Source organism: Acinonyx jubatus, chromosome F2 (assembly GCF_027475565.1).
Source record: "Acinonyx jubatus isolate Ajub_Pintada_27869175 chromosome F2, VMU_Ajub_asm_v1.0, whole genome shotgun sequence".
Classification (NCBI taxonomy): domain Eukaryota; kingdom Metazoa; phylum Chordata; class Mammalia; order Carnivora; family Felidae; genus Acinonyx; species Acinonyx jubatus.
In genome coordinates, this window is record NC_069394.1 from 62,868,370 (window position 1) to 62,895,078 (window position 26,709).

The 26,709-nt window shown below is 41.4% G+C and overlaps 1 protein-coding gene and 1 long non-coding RNA gene across 8 annotated transcripts in view; one reads left to right on the forward strand and one right to left on the reverse strand.

The window, feature by feature from the left end:
- Nucleotides 1-26,709, reverse strand: part of SULF1 (sulfatase 1) — a 178,024-nt gene that overhangs the window by 150,426 nt on the left and 889 nt on the right. Inside the window, exon 2 of one of the 6 annotated variants that reach the window (XM_027064450.2) lies at nt 25,973-26,082. The exons of 4 other annotated variants lie outside the window; for them this stretch is intronic. The gene's annotated coding sequence lies outside the window, so the exon portion shown is untranslated. Of the gene's footprint in view, nt 1-2,536; nt 2,676-25,972; nt 26,083-26,709 lie in introns of those variants that run through there. One more of the 6 variants, XM_027064449.2, reaches the window with a different exon arrangement.
- LOC113600773 (uncharacterized) overlaps nt 2,893-26,709 on the forward strand; it is a 59,715-nt gene continuing 35,898 nt past the window's right edge. The window contains exons 1-3 of one of the 2 annotated variants that reach the window (XR_008292825.1): nt 2,893-3,026; nt 4,182-4,357; nt 5,008-5,240. This is a non-coding gene — a long non-coding RNA (uncharacterized LOC113600773). Of the gene's footprint in view, nt 3,027-3,084; nt 3,224-4,181; nt 4,358-5,007; nt 5,241-26,709 lie in introns of those variants that run through there. The other variant, XR_008292826.1, reaches the window with a different exon arrangement.

Consider the following 26,709-nt stretch of genomic DNA (forward strand, 5'->3'; position numbering starts at 1 on the left):
CGATCTGAACTTATAAAACAGATTTTTTTCAGATCGTGAGCTGGTCCATGCATGAGTTTGAGTTTTACTACGGCACTAGGTCCAAGCACTTCGGCATGAGGCACCGGGATACTCATGGTTGGGCCCCTGACTAAATCCCCAGCCCCTCCTAGAGGCAACGCTCTGGCATTAACTGAAATCAGCCCCTCACCCCATGCTTTCTCACACCTCCTTCTCTCCCAATGCTCTCCTCTTCTACGAGGTCCTGCCACACCTCTTGCTGATCCTTTAAAACTCACACACTCACTGTGTCACTGCGAAACTTCCTTTGACTGACACCAGGCAGAAATAATCACCCTTGCTTCACTTCTGTCACTTCACCTGAAACACACTTCTATTTTTAAGGTACCGCACTGTTAAGAAAATTATCAGTCGTTTCAAACCGTCTCCTCAGGCTATCAATTCTCCCAGGGCAGGATATTAATCTTATTCACCTTTGTATCACTAGTGCTTAGCATAGCACACAATGCATAGTAGATGCTCAATAAATGAATGAACCGAATCAAACATAATAAAGTACATGGAAAAACCCTAAGGAGTGCCTGGGTGGCTCAGTTGGTTAAGTGTCCGACCTCGGCTCAGGTCATGATCCCACAGTCCGTGAGTTTGAGCCCTGTGTTGGGCTCTGTGCTGACGGCTCAGACTCTGGAGCCTGCTTCAGGTTCTGTCTCCCTCTGTCTCCGCCCCTTCCCCTCTCACATTCTGTCTCTGTCTCTGTCTCTCTCTCTCAAAAATAAACATTAAAAAAATTGTTTTAAAAAGCCCTAAAATTGACTGAAACACTGCTATTTTCAGACACTGTGCTGGGTGTTTCACATATATTATTTCCTTTTAGTCCTTTCAACAATCCTGCCTTTGGGAAAAGTAGTATTGAACTTATTATATAGGTGAAACCTGAGGCTAAAAATCTTAAAGATCTTGCCGCTGGTCATATTCAGGTAATGGCAAAAGCAAGCCTCAAATCTGGACCCCATCGTGGTTTGTACTCTTTCTACTATGACTGAGTATGCCTTTGAAGCTAACGTTGAGATTATGTGGCCGGTCCTTGTAATTACATTAGCTAGCAGATAGAATTTAGTGTTCACAGATCACTTTTAAATTTAGGGGTAAAAGCAACTAGAATCCAGTCTCATTTTCAACTTTAATTATGCCTTAGAATTTCTTGGAAGCCACAGAGAATTCTAAGTGGAAATGTCATTTAAAAAGATTCTTTAAAAATAGACATAATTTTATAATGTATCCTATGTTTGCTGAATAAATAGCTCTATGGCATTCTGAAATCTGATATGAAATCTTTCCGCCTGGCCCATTTTGGATGTTATGCTATCATGTAAAATTCCGAGCACTAGATAGATACAACAAATGTAAGAGTATATATGTTTAAATATATATTTAATTGTCCTGAACTCTCACATATGTATGTGTATAAACATACACACAAACACACGCATGTATACATACTCATTATATGTGGTTTTTGCATCTGTGTATCTAAAGATAAAGAAAATCAAGCTCAGCGGACACATCATAGATAGCACTTCTGGCACTAAAAGTGAGAGGCCTTGTTTTTCTACATTATTGCCAATTTCTAAGTCTCGGTTTTCTTACCTGAGTAAAGACAGTAATTTTCTATATGCCATACTTAAGCCAAGTTGTAATCATGGTTCTGTAAATGCAAATTGCACAAGTCCCCAAAATAGAACTTTCTTTAAGTTCTAGTTTGTGTTCAGAAATTGTATCTTTCTTCGTGTTGTTCCAGGGTTTTAAGTTCACTTTTTGTTGAAAGACAGTTTCTCAAAGCAGTGAGCATCATCCCTGAGTAAAATACTCTGTGGATTCAGCATTCTTTACGAGAACCGTTTAATAACAGAGCTTTGGGGTTTGCCAGGGCCTGAGAAGTTAGTGTCCATGTTCCTTTAATATTAAGACCTTTCAGCTATGCGGGGAAAAACTTAATAACAATTCACATGTCCACTACGGTTACAGTGCTTTTGTAGAGTTTATACAAGCCCGTGCAAGTTTTCAAGCCTACTCCGAGAGACGGGATTTATTTCAGAGTGTGAAAAGAAACTTCCAACAATTCCATTTGTCTGAAATTGTGAGCACTGCAAGCAGAGAACCTGAAGATTAAAGTCCCTCCATCCTTTCTGGTTGCCTAACAAGGCAGGCGAAGAACCAGGATTCCTCTCTACGGTGACGAGATGTGTGTGGGACGGCCAGACATGACCAGGAGGTGGTGAAAGTGGCCAATTTCAGCACCTGGCCGGGGTGCTCTTTCGTTCAGTGCATTATCAACCCAAACTTCTTTCCCCTCCCATGGTCTTTGGGAGGCACCCTACTGGGTGGAGGACCTTGGCCAGAAGCACACTTTCCATCACCCAAGGACCCGAGCTGAGCGAGGGAAACTGACTCCTGAGGAACAGATAATATGAGGTGGACCAGGGCAGCGAGGAAAGTTTCCTTCCTTTCTAAAGAAAAAGCAGAGCATCATACTTACAAAAGCCGCCTTCAAAATCTTCTCTAGAGAACAAGCTCTGGGAACTGAGAGCGTGCAGAGGAGGAGAGATAAGGTGGCAGCGGGACTTCCTTCCTCCTCCCGAGGGCGAGAGTCATTGTTCCTTATCTCCCCTGACCTCCGAGGCGCGGGGAGCCAGGGAGGCCCGACCTCTGACCCGCGCCGCCCTCCCCTCTGGCCTCCGCGCCCGCCCGGGCTTGGGGTTTCCTCTTTGCCGCTACAGCCGCCCGAAGATTCATTAGGGACTGTCTGCGAAGTGCTTGCAAGATGAAGAGGGTTATATAAGCCCGCGTATTATTATCATCACACACCCCCATAGAACCAAGGCTGCCAGACAAACAAAAGGCAGTTCCAAGAAGAGGAGGAGCAGAGGCAGAAGTTACTCTGGGGGTGAATCTCGGGACACCGCCGAACCGACTGGGAAGGAAAAAAAGGCAACTCAGTGTTGTATGCAAACGTCGGCAAACAAACAGTGAGCTGCAGCTGGCCGGCCGGCGACGGGGGCAGGCTCCTCGGAGGGCGGGCGGTTCCGGCTCCCCGCCCCGGGCGCCCGCACGGTAGCCGCCTGCGGCGGGACGCAGTGGACGGGGAAGATGTGGTGTTTGCAAAGCCGGGCGTTCCAGAGACCAAGTGCTGAGCAAACACTCATGTTTCTGAGACTCAGACCAGGTGTTTGCTGCTGCTTCTCTACGCCCTCTCTTGTTTTCCCGGCGAAGGCTTGCAGGGAGCTCCCTGCTCCGGGGCTGAACTTTAGTCCCCCAGTTGCAATCTCTGTGGGTCTCGTGGTTTCTTTCTCTCTCTCTCTCTCTCCTTTTTTTTTTTTTTTTTTTTTTTTTTTACCTCTGTGGGAGCAATAGACCGAGCCAGAGGGTTCTTTCCCGCCTCCCTGGAGCTTGGGTCTGAGAAAGTTCTGATTCACTCTGAGCATCAATCTTCCTTGCTGACTCTCCCTCCCCAACTTGCTACCTCCTATTTTTTTTTTTTTTTTTTAAGATTCTTTTTGTCCTGCCCTGTTCCCGGCCCTGCTCCCCATCTCCCCAACTCCTAAGGAACTTTCTCATCCTGGTATTCAGAACTCCCGTTTATTTGTCTCCGCGCTCCTGACCAACCTCCCAGCCCTCGCTTGGCCTCACCTACCCCAGCACATTAGAATATGAATCATGCTCTAAAGATGGCCTTTCAGTTCCTTCGCTTCCTAGCCTTACTCACATCCTCCTCCTCAGCCTGGAATGTCTGCACTCCCGTTTCCTTCAAAGCTTAGTTAAATCCCAACTTCCCCACAGAATCCTTCCCAAATTTCTCCTCTTTTGTCTGCCGGCTCTGCTTCTCTGCTGTAATTCAGCGGCCATCTGCCTCCCTCTAGGCTCCGAGACTTATGTGTTTCCCCAGGATGGCCTAGGGGACTGGGGCCTGTGTCATGCAGGCGCTTAATGTTTCCTGAATTTAACCGACGGCCGACCTGATCTCACCTGGGCCATCAGTCTGGGAGCCAAAGGGGCCCTGTGTACCGTCCGTGGGCTCAGGTGAACGCAGCCATGTGGTGGCGAAATATTGATGGTGGACCTGGGCATTAGGCTTAGAGGGGTTTGTGGATAACCTTTTTTGTTTGTTTGTTTGTTTTTTAAAGGAAAGCTTTACAAAACACGGAAAGGGGCATCCAGACTTTACCAGAGCCAGCCTCCCCTCAGGTGTAAGTTCGCGAGGGTAACAGAATGGCCGGCATCCACTGAGCCTCTGCCACTACATTTAGAAAACCTATAAAGTGGAGCTTACTTAATAGAATGCCAGGAAAATTCCCCAAAGGTGAGATTTTCAGAAATCAGACTTCTGGGATGCATTTTACCTGGGGGGGGGGGGGGGGGACTCCTCCGCCATTGAAAGAACCGCAGGCTATCACAACAGCAATTGCACAAACGAACAACAGCTCCCTGGTGAATCGTTTTATGATACAGGGTGAAATATAGACCGTGAGCTGTCAGGTACTGAATTTCTTGTGGCTTAGCATTAAAGTGTTCTTAATGACATCCCCCCTGATATTCTCTGGTGAAGGCAACGTGCTTTAAATTCCATCTGTGGTGGTTGGATCGACCACGGCGTCCTTTAAGAGACTTGGGGTGTATCTACACAGCACATGCTCTCCAGTGCACACAAAATGTTCAGTCAGTTAGAAGAATTTTCCCGCCTCCACTAATTGGGAACAATGAAAACCAATTCAGGTTCTAAAGGGAAATGTTTGCCTCAAGTTCTTGAGGTTTTGGCTTTAGGAATGACAGAAGTCTCGTGGCAATTTAGCAGTTCAAGTATAGGATATTTCCTCAATCAGAGCCATGATGTTTATTCTAGCTCCCATTTGCGAGACCCTACTAGGTTCCAGACACTGGCTAGATGCTTCACATGCATTCTTAACGCAGCAGTTGTCCTAAAACAGAACTATTTTTATCTTCACTTTGCAGATGGAGAAACTGGTAACTCAGGTCAGGAAATGGCAGAACGAGGATTTGAACCCACATCTATCTGTCTACCCAGCCTACAATTTTTCCATTCTGCTGAAAGCTGGGAGGAGCCTTAGGCAGTGTCTCATCCGCTGGTTTTCAAACCGGATTCTAAGGAACGCGAGGCTCTCCAGGAAGTGCTTTAGGAATCTTTGGGGAAGAACTGGGACAGAGGACATGTGTTGGGAGGCCAGGTAAGCTGGGCTTGGCCCCAGTCATTGGATTCAAACAAAGAAGCTTCATTTCTATCTGTTTTATAGTGACTTTAAGTTTTGTTTGAAATAAGGGTTTTGCTACTAAAAAGTTATTTTAAAACTCTTGATCTAGGGGCTCCTAGGTGGCTCAGTCGGTTAAACATCCGACTCCTGGGGGCACCTGGGTGGCCCAGTCAGTTAAGCTTTTGACTTCAGCTCAGGTCATCATCTTGCAGTTCACAAGTTCGAGCCCTGCTTTGGGCTCTGTGCTCCAGCTCAGAGCCTGGAGCCTACTATGAATTCTGTGTCTCCCTCTCTCTCTTCACCACCTCCCCGACTCGTGCTCTGTCTCTCTTTTTTAAAAATAAATAAACATTAAAAAAATGAAAAAAAGAAGAAAACATCTGACTCTTGCTTTCAGCTCAGGTCATGATCTCGGAGTTTTGTGGGTTCAAGCCCCAATTTGAATTCTGTGCAGGCAGCATGGAGCCTGTTTGGGATCTTCTGTCCCTCTCTCTGACCCTCCCCCACTTGGGCTGTGTCTCGAAAATAAATAAATAAACTAAAAAAAACCCAAAAAACAAAACCAACCTTCTTGATATAGTTTAACTTCCTCATGAAAAAGTCCAGAGAGATTAAATGTCTTGCCCCAAATTTTATAATAGGCCCAGCATTAACTTCAGATGTCCAAGCCCTTTCTGAAACCACTGGCCTCCCTGTACCCTTTATCTCTTCGCTTGTTAAACAGCAGGGAAAGTGAGAGATCATCTGACCTGACTGTCTTTCCTGACAGAATTCTTCATGAAAAATGGAAGGCAGAAAAACACCTTGGCTTCAGCAAGCTAGACCGTTTTTGGCCATTGGCTGTAAGTCTCAAGTCAGTCTATATTCACCTCGTGACAAATTAAAATCAAGTGAGGAATTGAATATGTAATTTGTCTGGATGGTTTAGGACCCTCTTCCCCTTCTCATTCAAATCAAAGTGAGTGGCAAAGGACGCTTTTGCATGAATCATCTTGTTAGTTATATAGGCTTGGCTTGAGGGCACTCTCTAGAAAACTGTTTACATCCTCCTGTTTATTAATCTAGTCAAAAGCAACTCTTTCGAGGCGCCTGGGTCGCTCAGTTGGTTAAGTGTCTGACTCTTGGTTTTGGCTCGGGTCACGATCTCACAGTTCGTGGGTTCGAGCCCCACGTCGGGTTCTGTGCTGAGGGTGCTGAGCCTGCTTGGGATTCTCTCTCTCCCTCTCTCTCTGCCAGTCCCCGGCTTATGCGCATGTACACGTGAGCTCTCTCTAAATAAATAAATAAATACATAAATAAATAAATAAATAAACAAACATAAATAAAAATAAAAAAAAGCAACTCTTTTTACAAGAGACACGGTGTGTGTGGCAAAGACATTTTTCTTGGAGGGGCCAAATATAGCAAGGGAAAGTGAGCTCCTCCCTTCCCTCGGCAGGCGGAAAGGCTCCCCACCTGGCCAGCTCCTCTACAGCTGCCCCAGCTGCACTCCACCTGGTCCCCAGCCTAGTAAGTCTCACTTCCCTGCCAGACCACACGATCCTTGAAACAAGCCAACTGTATCCCGCCCTGGAATCAAGGTACACTTCATCCTCTTGTTACTACAAAGCCTACCACACCCCCCCCCGCCCCCCCCCCCCCCCCCCCCCCCCCACCCTAGCCTTTTCTGTTTCACTGTGTTCTCGAATGCAACCTCTGTGTGGCTCTACAGGCGTGTAGCGTCCGCCTCCCCTGGGCTGGTGGCCTATGTGATTGACAAACCGCTGTTGTTCCCACATGTGCAGTGTCGGACGTCCTGCGTCTGGTCATTCTAGAACCTCTTACCCACGGGGTGAAGAGGAGGTGAACAAAACAATGACCAGACATGAATACTGATACTAAATGGAATTTTGCAGAGAACTAATGCCAAATATCACATCCTTTGGAGTTTTGCTAAGTGTCAGGCTATTTGCAAATAGAAATGAGTTTTAACTGAAATTATGTCAGCCAGAACTGACCTTTATTAATTTCCAGGCCCCAGAGCTTTCCTGTCTGCTCTTTTTAATTTTTATCGTTCTCACCTGGAGATTTTTGGGAGTAACAGCATTGTTCTCTTTCCTGAGAGGACTTAACTTTAGCCCTGCCTGAAGGCAAAAGAATAAAAAGATGACCCTTCCATTCCTGTCATTTAAATCTCTACTAACTGCATTCTTTCTGTAAAATGTAGCAGAAAGAATTTTTCCCATCTCCACAGCCGAAGAGATTATAATAAACAGCTCTTTTTTCCCTCCATTTGAAACATTCCAATATTAATATATTTCCAAATTCTGAGCCCTAGAAACAAAGCTTTAGCTGTAATTTCTTTTCCTATTCATGAGATTTACAATAGGAAGGTCGTGTTTGTACTAGATTTTGGTTTGAAATTAATCTTCTTTTCTCCTCGGCATTTCTATAGAATCCAGGCACTTCATTATTTCACAGTCATTTCCAAATATTAAATGCTTGTCATTTTTGAGCAATGATCTAATCTTCCCTTTATGGGTGGAGAAACAAAAATTGTGGAACTTGCAAATCATTGCCAGGGCATAGATCACTCTAAAGGTTATGGCTACCCATTGACTTTCTTTCCTCCACACATTCTTTGACTACAAAGTAAAACTGTAAATTGTTCCCTGAGCATCATGTATGGCATCCTCTGACTATTAGGATGTATTAACGAAGAGCTCATTTGCATTCTGCCTTACAAGAGACACTTTATGGAGTAAATAAATATATTCGAACTCCACAGCCAACCTCAACGCTGAGGCTGTGCTATATCATCACACCCCCTTTTCTGGCCTGTGCCTCATACAGATCAGAATATATTCTCGGTTCAGTTGAACAAGGGTTCATTTAACCCACATCTGCTGCTCATCAAACCTCTATTTTAGGAGCGGGGAGTTCTTTTTCAGAGATAGATTCTGTCTGGAAGGTCTACGGCGGCAAATAGTCCTCATTAAATTTCACAACATTTTACCAACATATATACAGTACCCGCTTTTATGTGATTATAGAACCCAGGCAAAACCCGGCACCCCCACTTCAAAGGATTCCTCACTTGACTAATTCTAAAGAGTAAATTGATTTTCTCATCATTTGTTGTATTTGACAATAGAAAAGCTGACGCAGCAACATTGCTAACATAACAGCTCATTTCTATTCAAGGGGAAGGAATTTGCGTTAATATTCTTAATGACTGGCATCTTTATGAGAAATGTGAAATCATTTATCCTTAGCAATAACCTGACTAGGATTAAAAAGTACTTGGTACTTAGAACGGAAGTCATCTGTCAGGAAAAATTATTTAGACTGATGCAAATTAACTGAATAAATTGGCTTCCTAATTATGGTGTATATATTCAAGTTTGTTAAAACCGGTTTGAACTAAAGCATTTGGAAAGGATCTTTCAAGAAGTGATCTGACATTCTGTTGGAGGAAAAGATAACACATTTATGTTACATTTCCTCAGGACTTCTGGAAATGATTTAAGAAGCCAGGACATGTAAATCAAAGGAAAACACATTAAGTAAGCATGTATGTGTCTTGCTTATTAGGAACGGCAATAATGCCTTACAGAAAACACCGAGTGGCGTGTGTGTGTTGTGGTGCCCTAGATTCCAAATCAGCAGTCGTGCTTTCCTGGGGGGTTGTTTCCACCCTGTCAAGGCTGGCTTGGGGGTGAGCCCAGGGGATGAGGCTAAGAGATGAGCACTTCGGCCAGCTCATAGCAAACAGTGTGCAGACCAGTCTGTATTCTGTAGGACTTGTTCCACTTTGATACGCACAGTGTGCCGCACCAGTTAGCAAGTTTTTATTGGAAGCTCGGTCTTCTCTTCCTCGCCAGCTTCACAGTGAAACTTCATCTAGCTTTTTACCAAAAAAAAAAAAAAAAAAAACTAGTAAGTTGCGGGAAGAAGCACTTTACCAGCATTTGAGATTGAATTAGTCTGGGGGAAGAAAAAAGGCGTAAATTGCAGAAAAATGTAAACTGCTTTCACGTAATTAATGACCCGGTTTTACTGTTTAGCATTTATATGGAACTTTCTTTTGAGAGACAGAATTGATTTTTGGAGACTTGGGTCCAATTCCTAGCTCTACAGGTGTGTAATATTTTCATCTAGCTCTTTGCTTACAACTAGAATGACTAATATAGGAATAACAAAGTCTGAATGTGAATAGCAGCGTCTATCATGTGCTAAGTACTCGGTTATCATTCAGTTTCTCCTCCTTTTACTTTTTTTTCTTTTTTTAAAAGTTTATTTTGGGAGAGAACGAGAGTGAGCGTGAGAGGGGGAGGGGCAGAGAGAGAGAGGGAGAAAGAGAGAATCCCAGGCAGGCTCCACACTGTTGGCACAGAGCCCAATGCAAGGCTCAAACTCATGAACCAAGACATCATGACTGGAGCTGAAACCAAGAGTCGGATGCGTAAGCAACTGAGCCACCCAGGCTCTCCTCCTCCCTTTTCTAACAGTCTTTTAGGGAGTTCGTGTCCTAAGCATGAGTTCAGTATTATTTGCCCTGGGCGAGTAAAAAATATATTCCTTCTTTCAGTAAGCATTAGTGAAAGGGTGACCCTATAAACAGTTGCTTAAGTTTCCGTGTTTAAATATGAATATTTAATTATGTAAAGGAAAACAATAGGGTTCTCTCAAAAAAGGCAGTGCTTGATAATCATTAATAATAACACGAATGTTATTGTTGTGACTTCAGCCTGGGGGACAAACAGTTATTCAGGGGATTAGGTAAACTCAGGGAGTTCGGGTTTATGTTAGAAATCCTAAGAAAGCTTTTGCTAGAAAACAGTGGGTTAGAGAGACATAGAAAATATGAACAGAGGGAACATCATCCAAGAAATTCAGCATGTGCCAAATTCAGATTATCCCCTCCAGTCTTTTTGTGAACAGGCGGAGGAATAAATTGCGTATGCAAAAAACATATATGCCAGAGAGAGGAGCTGGGGCAAAGCGCAGGGGTGCAGATTGGGCTGAGAAAATGGAAGAAAAAGCAAGAGGTATGTGAGACAGAGCCCTGGACACAGCTAGTGCAGAGTATGCACTCTTTGGGAGACGCTGGTTAGACGATGTCCGGAGACCGAGACAGGAAAAAGTCTCGTTCTGCAGAATCTGCAAGTACCCATGTCTGGGGCTGGCAGGTGCATTAGTAAGGAGAACGAGAGGCTAAGAGCCAGAGCCTGAGGCAAGGATGATGGACAGCAAAGGGAGTGATAATGGGCAGTTCCCGAAAGGAATTGCTTTATGCTTTAAACTCATGCCAAGTTAAATAACCTGAGACCTGATATGTGACTGACTTCCACGAATGCAGTTTTTACCCTGAAATTTCCTTACACTGCAGTAAGGTTAAGTTGTGCACTTAAGGTGTCCGTGTGCTGTGCTAGGGTGCAGGGCCAGGACAGGGGTCGTATTACTAATAGAGGAAGGAGGAAGGTGAATGTGGTCTTCTCAGCTCAGCTAACCGTTCTTATTTGAGGAATAATGTATACAGATGAGTATTACCAAAACCTTTGGAGTGGGAAGAAATCACAAAAGGGATGGCTCAAAGCGTGGGTTGGAAGAAGAGAGGGAAAAATGTGTGTCGGATATCCCACCACCTGTCTTGACCTCCTCTTTTCTCCTCCTGGTTTCTTCTTGTGTCACTGCTCAGTGGGCACCTGTCAAGGGCACCTTAGAAAGCCAGCTGGGTTCACCTCTTTTTTCCCCAACTGGTTATAGCAAAGAGAAAAACTCATAAAGTCCAATCAGTAGTGAGACTGGGCATCTCTTTTTGTCATATAGACAAGAGATGATAATCCAAGAGGTTATCCAGACGGTCAAAAGCCATATCTGTCAGATTATCGACAAAGCACTTCAACTTTCTTGGGAAGGCTTTTTAAAAAAGCAAAATTTGTTTTCTGTTATTATTTCTTTTTCTCTGGCTGTGAAAGGTGTGCTTTGCTGTGAAGCCAGGTTTGGTGAATTGAACCAATTTAATTTTTAGGTCTTGTGTTTAACTATTTAGATCATGACATCTTAAAAGCTTTTTAGAGAACTCCAAACATCATTCATTCATTTAACAAACATTTATTCAATGCGTAATGTGTGTTGGGGGCTGCTGCTGATGTGAATGAGATGTGGTACCTGCTTTTTCATACATTTGCTTTTCCATACAAACTATGTTCTTGGAAAGAATTCTGTCACTCACAGAATTAAAGAAATTACTGACATATGATAAAGAAATTGGTTTAAAATATCAACTGAGCTTAAAGAAAAAAATGGGAATGTGGAATAAGGACAATTTAATTAATGATAGGGGATCTGGAGTACTCCAGATGCTGATTTGATCCCTATAGGTCAACCATATCAGTTAACTTAGTCAAGCTCTCAGATCCCATTTCGTTGTTTGCATGATGCAGACTCCAGGTCATAGAGTTGTTGAAAAAGACTAAATTCGATAATGTATATAAAGCACTTACTTGTACATGGAAGGTAGGTACTTAAGAAGTCTTACCTGTTATTATACATTATATTAGTAAATAAAACATAGGCATCTTTTTCAGTCATTTTGTTTTGTTCTTTAAGAGAAGGTTTTTTGTTTGTTTGTTTGTTTGTTTTGTTTGTTTTTTCTATTGCTAAATACAACATGAACCCAAGAAGTTTTAGATATATGGTCATTAGGGTATGAAAAAGCATTGTAATGTCAAGAGGATATAATGGAAAGAGTAGTGGTTCTGGAATTTGAGGACTTGAGTATCTGACTGTAGAATATGACTCTGCCATTTAGTAGCTATGAATAAGAATGATATGTTACCTTAGTAGCCTGTTTCTTAATCTGTGAAATGGGTTCAATACAGCCTGTGTTATCAACTTCATCCAAGGAGTTATGAGGACCAAATAAAGTAGAATTGTCAAAATGATTTGTAATAGGTAATATAATAATAAGTTGTCCTGGGCTATGGTACTGATTACTGGTGATTGATTGGAGAAAGGTGTGGTTGTGGTTTCTAAATACTTTAAGTGGGAATTACTTTTCAATTTATATAGAAATAAATTATAGGTTTGTGGGAGGTGTGGAGAAATAGAAGACCTGGATCCCATTCTCCACTGTGCCTCTGATCAGCTCTATTTGTGTATGTGAATTATTTAACTCCTCTGTGTTCCTGTATTTTAAAAATTTTTGTAAATAAAAATTTGTAAAAAAAAATTGAAAATAATTACCAAAAAACAAACAAACAAACAAACCCACTGAGGCTTGGAGAATTGAGCTACCTTGTAGAAAAGTAGCAAGACAATTTACTCAGATTCATCTATTGTTAACAATTGGCCCCAATTCCTTTATCAATTTTTCACTTGCTATCTCTGCCCCCCACTGAAATATATATGCATATATATTATATATATATATATATATATTTTCCTTGAACTTGATGAGAGTAATTTGAAAACATCATGGTCTTATACCCCTAAATATTTTTCAGTATATATTGCCTAAGAATGTGGGTCTGTTTCTTATTCTTTAAAAGGGGCACAGATGCTTAACTGTGTGACATGCTCCACAGGGTTGCCGAAATCAAATAAACAATTGAAAGCACTTTTGGGGCACTTGGGTGGCTCAGTCAGTTAAACATCTGACTTCGGCTCAGGTCATGGTGTCATGGTTTGTGAGGTAGAGCCCTGCGTTGGGCTGCACTGTGAACGTGGAAACTGCTTGGGATTCTCTCTCTCTCTCTCTCTCTCTCTCTGTCTGCCCCTCTCCCACTTCTGTTCTCTCTCTCTCTCTCTCTCTCTCTCAAGATAAATAAATAAACTTAAAAAAAAAAAGAAAGCACTTTGGAAAGGTATACGTTGTTATATAAAATCAAAAGATGTGCATTTCCTATACTGGGAACAATCCAATTACATAAAACTTCAGAGGACTCACAAGTTGTAAGTGCAGTAGAGTACAAACTAAGAAAGTCCATTGCACATGTCTGGAACAAGATGAAGAATAGAGCTAACTCAAGAGTCTCTGTGATGCGTGAGAGAAACAACAAAGATGCTCTCACACTTTGCAACATAACTTTGGAATTCTATTCCTCCTGCAAAGACTTGAATCTTTACGCTGTTTTTTACTTTAACAGTTTGCCATTTTGTGTGGTATTTTTGGTAGAGATTATGAGCATGTTTGAGAAAAGGTCACAGAAACTCAAGGGCATTTGCTGCTCAATGGCAGGACCATAGAGCTCTAAGAGTTTAATAAGAGCTCAGCTTTATTTCTTGTGGTCCTCCCTTTAAGTAGTGAACATGACCTGCTTTATTTTCATTATAGACAACAGCTGAAATACAAATAGGAAAAAGGAAAGCATGTTTTACAGAAGAGTTCAGTGTATAGGCTTAGTCGAAAATAGTATGAAACTAAGTGTTCGCGTGAACCAAAGAAATAATCTTTCATAGAATCCCTTTTTGGCATTTGCTGTAATAATACGGTTTAGCTATGTGACAAACAGGTAATTATTCTGCCACATTATCTTTGCATTCTCTGCAGAATTCTTCCTTTCATCAGAAGTTGTAACACTGGTAAGTTCAATTTCTTTATAATTCCAACCAGATTTGCAATCACATTCTCCAGTGGAGTGAAATACGATCAATAACTTGAAAATATTTATAAAAATACTGCTTTTCCGGTCACATATTTCTTTCGTTGCCCTAAAAATCATAATGGCTTCCTTTAGATACTTAAAACAACAACAAAAAAAGGAAATCTAGAACACATTTTAGGAACAAAACTATTTTTCAAAAAGTCAAAGCCACACTTAAGCATTCTAAATTCATCTTTTATTTTGAATTATTAAATTGTTATTCTTTATAATACAACACAAAAAATGTCAGTTAATGACTAAGAAATACATTTGTAATCCAATAATGATTGATTTTACTTCCTTTGTAAATAAGTCAGTTTTCAACATAAATTATACAGATATATAATGGTATATACACTTGTGTAATTCATTAAGCTATGAAGAATATTGCTTTTAGGCTTCTCTTGGGAAAATTGCAGTACCTGAGTAAGAATTTCAAATGTTTACTTCTCAATGAGGTGACGTTTCTGAGGAAAAGCTCAACTGTTCTAATGCTACAGTTTTCCCCAATATTGAGAAAATGTGATGTTTCTTGAATCGCTTGAAGCACAGAGCAGTGAAAAAGGAGTTAGAAGACACGAGTTCTAACACTGATTACTCCACTTACTAACTCTTTAGACTCGGGCTTGTCTTCTCTCAGATTCAGCTTTATGGGGTGCAGAAATATTTGCATCCCCAAATATTTCAAATTCCGATGATTTAGCTTAAGAAACGATGTTTTGAAGGGATAATGATTACTGCTGTCATCATCATTTGGGTAGGATCCTTTTAGTGTAGGTTAGAACATGCCTCTACAAAGAAAGTTCTCTATACTAACACCACATAATGTTCAGATCATCCGTAGCAACAGTGCTTGGGTATTTTTGTTAGAATGGATTTTCTGCAAGGAATATATCCAATAAATGCTTTTTCTGGTATTTGTTCCAGTCCCAAGAATTCTCGACAGTACCTGATTATTCATCATAGCATTCAGCAAGAGGGTCCATGGTCACAAACAAAACTGGGCTCATACCTTCACATTTTTGTTAGATCCTAATGTACAATAGACCTATGAACTCCCTTTGGTCCTGGTAGAATTTCACGGACATGCACTTCTTGATGAAGCCTAGCTTGTAGAAGTTTCTCTGGTAAGAATGACATTTGTGACTTTAGGCGGGTCTCTGAATACCCACCAGGCCTCAGTTTCCTCAGATGTAAAATGAGGGATTTTACTTAGATGATCTCTAAGGTATACCTCTAACCTTCTGGGTTTCTATAGTGTTTTATATATCTTTCCTGGAAAATCTGTCCCTGATTCTAAATTATTTTTTAAAACTACAAGAACAAAGATCCGGTAGGTTTGACAGAATGTGTGTTAATTTCCTTTTTCTTTTGCGTAAGTTAAAGACTGTCATCTGACTGGCTAATTGTCCTACAACTGAGAAAACTCCTTAGCCAAAGAATTTTTACAATCAAATCCTACTGTAAAATTAGAGAGAGAGAGAGAGAGAGAGAGAGAGAGAGAAGCAGTATGATTTACTATGGAGTTTATAGGGCATTTTAATTTATGCTATGCAGCAGATAGTGGATATATTCATTCAGGTGGCACAAGTCTACATATCTGTCACTATCTCTGAAATGCTTGTCTAGCCATAATTTTACAGGTCCTTAAAAACAGAATTGTCACAAACTCCTCAGTTCAGCTCTCAACAGAATTTAATTGATAACATAGAATCCTGAGTGGCTGGCCTGTGAGTGTCACCCAGCTATACAATTTCACAACTAATCAAGGAAGATGGGAATTCGAGTTGGCCTATTGTCTATTTGAATCTGTTTCTGGATGGAATCCAGCTGGCTCAAATGCAGCCCTGGAGAGTGATGTGGGCAGAAGATGGAAAAACATTTAAGCCAGAGAACCAGCACCTAAGATAGAGAATTGCCTGGCGGAGCTGTGGATTTGTTGCTGATTAGTTTGCTAAAATTTCTCAGTAACCAAAATGCAATTTTCTATCCCAATTGTCCTTAAAAAATCTATGAAGAGTAACAATAAATGCAAAATTGTACCTAATTAAGAGCTAATATTACATGACAAGATTTTAAGTGGTGACAGAGCACCTATGAGAAGTAATAGGTCTATCACTGGAATAGTTAGGGAAAGAAAGTTCCACGGAGGGAAGGGGGTTGATTTTTCTTCAAGGATGGGTGAAATCTGGAAGTTCAGAAGCATGATGAGAGGACACTGTCAGCCTGGAAAACAGTAGGAGCAAATGCTTAGGAGTGGAAGTAAGTGATGTAAATTAGCTGCTGCACCGGCTTCATGAAGAGCAGAAAGCTTATGTGGAAAGTGGGGTGGTTCTAGTGGGAAAGATTATGCAGGTCCTCGGATGCTGATATTTTATTTAGACTGGGCGCTGTAGAAAGTGGAGAGATGGCTGTTTTAGGGTAAGAGCTGACATGGTGAACCGCGCGAAAGGGAGGTCGGTTTAACAGTGGTATGTAAGTTGAGTAGGAATAAGAAAGAGACAAAGAACAGAGCTCGATTTAGAAGCATAAGGTGATGCAGAATTGAATTAAAGTCCTTCCCCTTTTCCCCCACCACACCTTCTAATTTCAAGAAGTCTGTTTTATTTATTCAGGCCTGTTTTAAGGAAGAGCAGAGTTTGCCAGTAGCCGAGAATAATGTAATCTAGGTGGGGTGGGGGGAGGGCAAAATAAAGGCAAAGAGGTGGTGGGCAGCGTGCTCCCTAAAGGCTAACTGATGTGCTCAACATCACATGGCTAGTGGTAGCCAAGCTCTAGAACCCAGACGTCCAATGTTTTTTTCCACTGAACCACCCTGCCTCTTTTTCCTAACTATAATACTACTGCCATTATTCAGCAAATTTTATTTCATTGCTAGCAACATTTGAATTCATTACTTGCTCAGCATGAAATATGATTTACCTGAACCAATGAGGCAGCCAAGTGGTGTATTCTAAGCTTCCACAGGGGTTATAACAACGGAAAAAACAATTGTAGGAACACCTCCAATTCCACTTCTGAGACTACCGTCGTGGTTGATCAGAACGGTAGATCAACAGTGAGAAACGAAATGGCTATTGAAAATAACAATTGCTATACGTGAAGCACAATACAGGGTATTTCTCTCTGTTTTTTGTCTTAATTTTTGTGTTAAAAAAGTGACTCTGACAGAATATATTTTGACTACATTGACATTTTCCTGGCTTCCTCTCCACTTAGTCTTTTTTTTTTTTTTTTTTACACGAGGACCACACCTCTCTATTCAATATGTCTTTGTCTCTCTGAGGCAGGTCTAGAAGTTGAACATGTAGGGTCCTGAATTGAAGTCGGGATTTAGATGGTCTGAAATTAAGTTTAGGAATAGCAGCTCACGTTCCATACCCCAATCTCCAAGCAAGCACACTAGCCCATTGACCTAAGGGGGTACCAGATGAAGAGATCTGACCTGGTATTAAGCTTGGCAGCTAAGCCCAACTTTTGTGCTTGCAGCAGATGACGTTTATTGATCTAACTGTGGCGCTTGTGTATTATATCTTTTCCCCTTGGTTCATTAAACGGGATGTCTCATGAAGTACCAATTAAATCATTAGCCATTAATAGCTTTCAAATATAAACTGGCTCATACCAATTAGACCATCATGCATGGCAACCGTGAATGAGAAATGGATTACAGGTGCTGTTACTTAGGCTGGCATTTCTCCCATAGGAACCAGGGAACATGGTTCAGAAAACTCAGTTGAGTAAAATAAAACAGGCCAAAGTCTTCATTAAAAACTTGAATAGCACCCAAGTCTCTTTTGAGGAACCGAAATGCTGTCACGTCTCCACAGGTCAATGCTATTCCCACTTATTTCTAGTAATAAGACTACATTTTAATTCTAAATCTTGCTGACTCAAGTAGTATATTCTTTCAATCATGCTGCCCCCCCACATCTAGTGCCAGAGTTTGAAATGGAAAATACAGTTTTCTGTTTCTAATAAAATTACACCTAATCCTGGAAACTATGCCCTGATTTAGTACAAAGAAGTGACTAAAACTCTTATTATTTTGAAGAGGATCTTATTACGACGTATGTGGCGGAAACAAATAAAAGGGCAAAGGAAGAGGGGATAGAAAGAAAAGCAGGGGATGGGGAAACCTATCCCAAACCTTAAAATTCAGAATGATTTGTCTTTACGGTGAATGAAGAAGGGAGTGTCTATACCGTTTGTAAAATAAGTCATTCATACATTCTGCGAAAAGGTTGTCCAACTCTTCTACGGTAGAATTTAAAGGTTTATGGACAGAAGCAACTCAAATATTTCATTTCTTCTTGCCTCTAGATTCCCTTTTAATTATATGTCCCTCTCCATCAGCATTTTCTTAGTTGGAAGAAGAGAATTATAGGTATTCTGTAGAGGTAGTTTGTTATTCTGACTTGAAAATTTATTACGTCCCCAGAGTTTAAGAACACTAGACTTGTTATTTGACCAACCATTTTCTTAACCTGAGAGAAGATCCTTTTGATCCAAGGAGGAATATGTTATTAAGAAAAATCACAGTTGTGCATCTTATGTATCATTGATGATCAGGAAATTCGATTTCATGTTTAAATTATAAAGTATTATAAAGTTATCCCAGGCATAGTTATCAGTTTACAGATAACAGAGAAACATTTATTCCACAACGACCATGGTTACTTTGGAAATTTAGAGTGCTGCAAAATGGAAATTCTACTTCCAGCACCCCCATTTTCTTATGTGGTGTCACCATTCCCCTGTTCCCTGGCTTTGATACATCAGTGTCACCTTTGTCACTTGTCCTCTATTTGACCAATCACCAAGTTGTTGATGCTGTTATTTTATCTCTTCATAATGTTTCCTACACCCATCCTTTCTTCATTCTCAACATCGTCACTGGGACTGGGCAACATTTTTTTTTGTTTGTTTTGACCTTTGGTCTTTGTCTTGTTCCAATTGTCTTGTTGTCTCTCTTCTCTCTTTCTCTTTCTCACTTCCTCCATTCTTGAAAGGCCTATTGCTTAAACTTCCTAAGGTACATCTTAACTATAAAGTTCAACTTGTATACTTGAGATGTCGTGACACATCTAGAATCTAGCTTAATGTAGCTCTGACGTGACATGCTTAATACAGAAGACAGAGAGTAGAGGCATCAGAGGACCACACTCTACTCTTCTTCTCCTTTCCCTCTATCACTCTTCTTTTCTCCCTCTCTCCCTTCCCTTCTTCCTTCTCCTCTTTGTCTAGTGCCCTCCTTCATTGTATTCCCAAAGCGCATCTATACAAATGCTCTGATTCAAAATGCTGTGTCTTGATTTGAAAAGGACATACCTGGCTTAAGTCCAAGTCCTTGCTGAAGAGGAGCTTTCCACCATCTTGGAAAGATACAGCCCTGGGAACGCTTACTGTGGTCTAAGCCCTGTGTTAAGCATCTTACTTTCATTATCTCACTTAACCTTTATAACAACCCTTTGTGGTAACCATATCTCCATTTTATAGAAAAGGAAACTGAATGAAAGAGAGGGTCAATAGGCCCCACACAGTTTGTAAAGGATAGAGAAGATTCACTGCTCTGATTCATCTGCTTATGATCTGGAGCAAAGTCTTGCCCAGCTAAGGTTCCCATTCCTCCAATAGGGGGCTCTGTTGATGTCCTTTTTATTTTATTAGACCTTAACAAGGGGTATTTAATCACCACATTCTTTGCATTACTATTAAACAATTGTTTGTGTGCATGTCTCCCCTCACAGCTAAATTAGATATTCCTTCAGGGCAAGGATGGTGTCCTGTATTATTTTGCATTCCTCTCCACATTGGGACAGAAATGCACAGGAAGCTCTCAAATACATACAGAATAGACAAATTAACAAATCGATGGAGTTTTCTTAAGTCTGTTCCTTTTGGCTCTATTTAGATTCTATTTAGAAGGCACATTGTGGCCATTCCTTAGGGCATCAACTCAACGGCTAAAAAGTAGTTTAAGCTGTTTGACATTGAGTATATCCCCCAAATCTCTTTTACTAAGTATGGATATTATATACGAAAAAGATGGTGATAACACATGTGGAGACTTTAGGTGTCTCAAATAACAAATATTACATCACCTACGCTTTTATTCATCTGCTATATTCAGAACACTTCTTTTTCTTAGCAGCATGAAGCTTTCAAGAGAAAAAAAGAATCACATGATTTGCAGGGGCCTCTTTGCTGGGATGCACTTCTTACACATGAAAGTTAAAAAGCTGAAGTTTCAAGAATATCTGGATGCAATGCCAAGCACATCTGTTTACTCAGAACTTCTATTCAGGGGAAGATTGATTATTGGCAGGTGAAGGTTAAGGGGGAAGCTTTAAACTGGCAGGAAGTCTATTCAAAGGACATGTTATATTATAGAGAGGTGATTTTGGTGCTAAGCCATATTAGTGATATGAGTTTGAAGATAATATCCACAGGTGCACACTTCTAAATTAATTTAATAAATGCACACTTGGCATGCAGTTAATCTTTTCTCACCATGACTCTGGTATAGCTGATATCTTAGAAGAGTCTAACTTTCAGTTTGATTTTAAATTACTATAGCAGGTGTTATAACAACATACGTGAGCTACAACAACAAACCACAAAATTGGACAATAGACAAAACTCTCTGTAATTCAGATCTCTATTTTGTTTATTAGGAGTGTTCTAGTATATTGCTCAGAAAACTGGGACAGCTCTTAGGCTGGTATGTTTCGGGCTTCTTTCATCAAGGGAATGGATTCAGAGGGATTTTCTTGAGTTCTTGAGACAAACTGGGGTTTTTTATGAAGTGACAAAGTTCATAGAGTATTAGCTTTATTCGCAGATGGAGAGAACTGTAACACAAGTCATAAAAAACTAGTCAGGGTTTCAGTTCATTGCAGCAACAGAACTAGTATCTAGAAGCAGCAATCTGTAGCTGAACTAAAGATCTGGGCGATGCCAATGACAACAAATAGATTAAAACTGAGGAGAACACGACAGAAGCAAAAATATGTGAATGAAGGTAGGTAAAAATCTATGTCAGAGCCGTAGCTCACGAATAGAAAAGTCAAATGACGGTAGTTTTATAACGTACTCGGATTATGTGAGAAAACAAGTCCCCATCTGACTAATGGTACTCTTCTCTTACAAAAATGTCAAGGCTTGCTCATGTGTTTACTACCCAGATGAACGTTAGAACGTTAGAATCCTTATTTTACTTTTAAGCAGAGTCATCCGGGCTCTTGCCGGTTCCTGAACTCTGTTCCCACCACCAGCCATCTAACCTTGTGTGAAAATTTGATTAGTATCACACAAAATGTGGAGCTTAATTTTGGGACACTTTACGTCCTACAATGAATTTTCTTTTTTCTTTTCTTTCTTTTTTTTTTTTTTTTTTTTTACCCAGAAGCACAGTGTGTCTGTTCATTTCTTCAGCCTAGCAATTTAACATCGGTCTCACCCACTACAGTTAAGTGGTGACATGTCCCAGTCCCTGGGATTCACATTTTAAAACATGAAGAAATATGTCTCACAGATTTGTAGCTCTGTGGTTATAAAGAAAATCAGAGTATAAGAAAAAGTCCTACCTTTGAAGGTGAAGTAGAGACCTCCATTTTTTTTTTTTTAAATTAACAAGGTTTAACACATTGTTGTGCAGTAGTACAAAGATCATATACTTTGGGGGCAGAGGGAGCTAGTTTAACTGAAGCAGCCGAGACAAGTCAGGCAACATAACTGTTAATGAAAGTTCTATGCACGTGTTTGCCGGGGACAGGGAGGGATCTCCAGAAAGGCCTCCTTGCCCTTTATGCTAGAGGAGTTTCTTTCCTCTCCCTGGCCTGGGGCAGGTGCACACCAGATGATCAGGCTTGGAAAGAATATCCTTTGATGTATCCCAAGATCCTGAAAACTGAAATTGAATGACCAGTGTCCACAGATATGTTTGGGAGGTGGCATTCAGTGCTTTGTTAGATAATTTCTCAGTGAGCTGCCCTTCTGGGGAAAGGACACAGAGAGTAGGCTCGATGTTTGATGGTGGGTGCAGTTTGGGAAGAGAACCGAGCTCAGGCTGATTGCTTCCAGCGTTTTGTTAAATTTGCTTTGGAGGTGAAGGACAGCAAAGGTCCAAGCCCCTGGTTTTGCCTAAATGGTATCTCGCTTTACCAATTACTTCTGGAAGCTTGACCTGACTCCTACAATGTTTTGCCAAGTTATTATTTCTTTCTAAATAGTGGGCCAGAAGGAAGGAAGAGGAGCACATGACCCTTTGGTGAATTCCACTCCCTGCTGGGGTCCACCCCTCGGACCCTTTGTTCCCCCAGCGCTGCAGCCCAGTGCCTGCTCTTTATTATCCTTTAATGCAGGACCCAGGACTCTGCTCCTCCCTGCAAAGTGTATTCAACTGTCACCATTGTCCCCACAGATCCATTAACTCAGTTGCTCCATGCCAAAAGCAGCCACCCCTCCGTCTCCCTCTCCTACTTCCTCTGCCCTCCCTCTGTCTCCCTCTCCTTGCCCTCTCCATCTCTCCCCACCTCTCCCTGCCCCTGCTATTGGTGAGAGTCTTACTCTCTTGATCTTTCTTCCCCTTCCCCCCCTGCTTTTGGTGACAGAAAAGGCTACCTACAGACACACCGTAAATACATAAAATCAACGACTAACATAACTGAGATGAACACATTCACGCATCCTGGATCTATATCTGTGTACGTACCTATCAACCTCCTTTCTCTCCCATTTATTGCACATGCGCCAAGCCAGCGCTTTGTGTGTTTTCTCCACAACATCCTCAAGGTAAGTACTTCTGACTCTGTTTTACAGAGGAGGGGGCTGAAAGGCAAGTCACCGTCCAAGGCCACTCAGCTACTGAGCGGTGGTCCCTGGATTAGAACACAAGTCCACCTGAACTGAAGACTGTACTCTCCTGCTTTCAAAATCATAGTTGAAATTTTATACCATGAGGGGCAGCTAATAGATGTAATTTCTACCATAGTTACAGAAAGCTGAAATAGATGGAGATTTGTCATTGTAATACTCAAACTTCATTTGGGGCAATAATTTCGCATTCTGTTTAGGTGGAATTTGTTCTAAGCTACCCCAAAATACAACCACTCAAGTGTCATCATTTTGTTTTTCTTTTCTCTCACGGGGGGAGAAGACTCTTAGAGCTGGCAAACAGCTCTAAAGTGGGGTAACCAGAGAGAAAAGTGACTTGGATGTTTGAATGTCCCTGTGAACTAGTCAACACACAACTATTAGTGTCTTCCGTGGGAAATACAGGTAGATCAAGCCAGTCCCTGTCTTAGGAGACCTCCCCCTTCCTGAGGAGTCAAGGGAAAAATGGCAAAATAGAAAACAAGATAAAATCAAGGCGGTTGTGCTAAGTGCAACCCATACATAACGAATGGTCAGCTTCAAGGGAAGGAAAACATCCCTGGGAGATGTGGTAATCAGTGGAGGCTTCTTGGAAGAGATGGGACTTAAGCTGACAGTTTTGAAGGATGAAGTTAGAGAGATGATGTGTGTTCTACACACTCTCACAAACATAGAACCCGAAGGAACAGTGCCCGTGAGGGCAGACCCTCATTTTGCAGACAAGCTAGAAAAGTAGAGTGGTTGCGGTAAGAGAAGAGACCAGGAAGCAGGGATGGGGGGTGGGGATGGGGTTGGTGTTGGGGGCTGGGGGGTGAGTTGAATTGGCCACTTGGGCTGCAGGGAAAAGGAGGTTTGGCTTGTACTTCTGTAAGGATTTGGTGGAAGACTCTGTCAGAAAGTTGGGGCCAAGGAACAGATGGCCAGCATGTCATGTGAACTTCATTCTGTGAGTAATGAGGGTCCATGTAGTAGTTCTCAGCTCAGAAATGCTTTGATGGAAGCAGAGTTTTAGGAAGCTCAGTCTGGACCGGTGGATGGAAGAGGGAAATGGAGGCAGGCGGACCAGATAAGAGGCTGTTGTAATGATCCATGTGTGTGATGCAATCATTGTACTGGAGCAGTGGCTGTGGGCCAGATGTGGGAGATGTTTTAAAGGAAGGACTCACAGAATTTGACGACAGATTAGCTACGGGGGTGAGGGGGCTATTAGAGAGAAAAAAAAAACCCAACAGGCTAATTCCCCTCCTTCCTAGCATATTGAGATAGAATTGAAAATATTTTAAATAGGAAACACATTTCAGGACAAACTTTTTCCAAAAATATCTTCTTTCAAACGCCTCCCCCTGCCAGGGATCTTACCTAAAGTAAAGGTAAATTTACCATATGACCATAGAATTAATTTCATACATGGGCTTCTTTTCCCTCAAAGTCAATAATGGTGATAAAAATAATAATCTATTTAGAGTCAGCGCCTTAAACATTTTAATCCCCTTAAACATACTCCACACTCTACACAAAAATATTGTACAGGGAAAAAAGAACCAGATGTCCTGACCTGACCCACTGGTTGGCCTCAACCACATGGCAATGGGTGGAAAAGCTTAATACTCAGTGTCACAAAACTTGCTTTATAGATTCGTAATGTGTAAACCATTTTAAGTCTAAAATACAAAGGAAGCAAGCCCCTATGCATTCCCATATGGATATATAATTAGGAAAGGAAATGCAAAGTGTCACTCTTGACACTTGTCTCTACTATTAACTATTACAATGGAAATGACCACAACAATCTGCCCACAGTCACATAAATTTCCTTAGAAGTGAACAGAGAGGAGCCCTTTTAGTTCTTTGATGAAGGTTCCCACTCACAACTTAGCATGAGCTCAGTGAATATTTGGATTGATGTATGTTAGTTTTCCACTCGACCATAAAAATGGATTTTGCAACTTACTGAATCAAGCTTTCAGATGGCCTTTCGCCTCTGAGATTCGTCACCTGACTGCGTGCCTAGATAGCAGGATGCATCAATAGTGCCAGTGGAGATCTGCACCCCCCTGCCCCCCCCCCCCCCAGAATCTGTTCCCCTTCACCGGGAGGGACAGCCTTGGTGCTCAAACACTTTTACAGCTGTTGCAATACTGATGGGAACTTCATGTGTGTTACCGGCGCAAGTGCTGTCAGGAAGAAACCAAATGTCAAACGGAGGTATGTAGAAGTCACCATAAATATGTCTCTGAATGTTTACCATCTGGAACCGTAGATTTAGATTTTGACAAGCAACTGGGTTTGCCCCGTGGGCACTGTCTTCTAAGCAGAGCCTCTTAGCTGTGCTAAGTAACTTCATCGTACTTTAGCCTCGTTGGGGGGATGGACACACCACTTTGCCTTCTCAAGGTGTGAATTTATTATTTCTCAACATTCCCTTTTTTGCTTCCATCCCACCTAATCCTTCCTGCAATGGGCTTTTGGGGGGGGGGGCGGGTTTCTTCCATATTGTCAAAGTCCTGGGCAGGCAGCCTGGTGGTCAGTCTGCGACATTAGCGACATATGCTTGTGGGGCTCCATGGCTAAATGAAACTTGCCTTTGTTAGATGCCATCACACTCATCTCCATCCTGTGAGCAGAAACTTTACTTTCTTCTGAAATACTTCCGTGAGAGTGAAAAATGGCATTGGTGGTCAGCACGATACCTGCTACATGCTGTGCGCGTAGTCCTAATCCTAACACAACCCCAGATATCAGTTTGCCTTTCTGTCTTTATTTTTTTAAGCCCCGGTTCCATTGTAAAGCCAAAGTGGAATGACTGGAATTCCAGAAGACTTCAGCTTATGAACTTAGTCCTATTGGGTTATGTAATATTGGGAACCGGATAATACTCAGTCGTCATAGCTGCCTGCTTATTTATGAGGATAATTTCTCACTGAAGGGCTTTGAGACCAGAGAACACTGTGAATAATAACTACACACCATGCTGAAGCGTTGTTTTAATCAGAACTTTTAAAAAAGAGGATGAAATAATATCAACTGGCTGCAAAAAAAAAATGTATAATGCAACCTGAAACATAATTTTACAAGCATCTTTACGCAGTTGAATGAGTACAAAAATCACAAAGCACTAGCCATAAATCCTGCTGTTCAGCCTATTAAACAGCTCTCATTTCAGAATAGCTTATATACAGTATTATTCATCAGATTTCTCACCTGCAGAGGGTAAGGACAGTGTTGGGTTTCTCTACCAAATGTGAGGGTCCGGTAGACACAAGAACTCTTGAGCACCACAGGTATACGGATATGAACGTAGGAGGGCAAGTCTGTTAGAGCGCAGAAGAAGTAACTCATTGACTCCCCTAGCTCGGCCAAAAATTTTAAAAATGAAAATTTTATTTTTTGATCCCTGTAAAAATAAGGCGTCAGTTTGAAAGGCCTTTTTTATGCCACACACTAAACGTAGTGTATAAACCCCATTGTTACATTCGGCTCAATTTAATTTTGGTGGGTGCTTTTGGCAGATTGGTCCCATTAATAGCTACTCACACAGATGATGGCAACTCATTTTCTGTTGCTCCGGCACCGGATGACCATTCATTTCCAGTGACTAATTTATAATTAAAGCCTTTTTTTTTTCAATGTTTGTTTATAACCCAGCCAGAAAATCTATTTCCATTTAATTAACACTTCAGATAGCCTGTTTGAAACCTATAAATGTCGTGACTTTAATGATCCATCACAGAGATGCTACTTTAGTTTTCAATGACTTGTAAAACTTTCACAAACAGATCTGCAAATGAATTCCCTCCATCTGCTTCCCTGCAGCTGCAAGAGGGATAAACTCCGTTTAAAGAGCATTTTCCTACTTCCTCCTTTTCTGCTTTTCTTCCAGCTCTGAGCATTTCTGTTTTAAAGCCGATCTATCAGCTGCTCAGAGGGCAGCCTCTTCT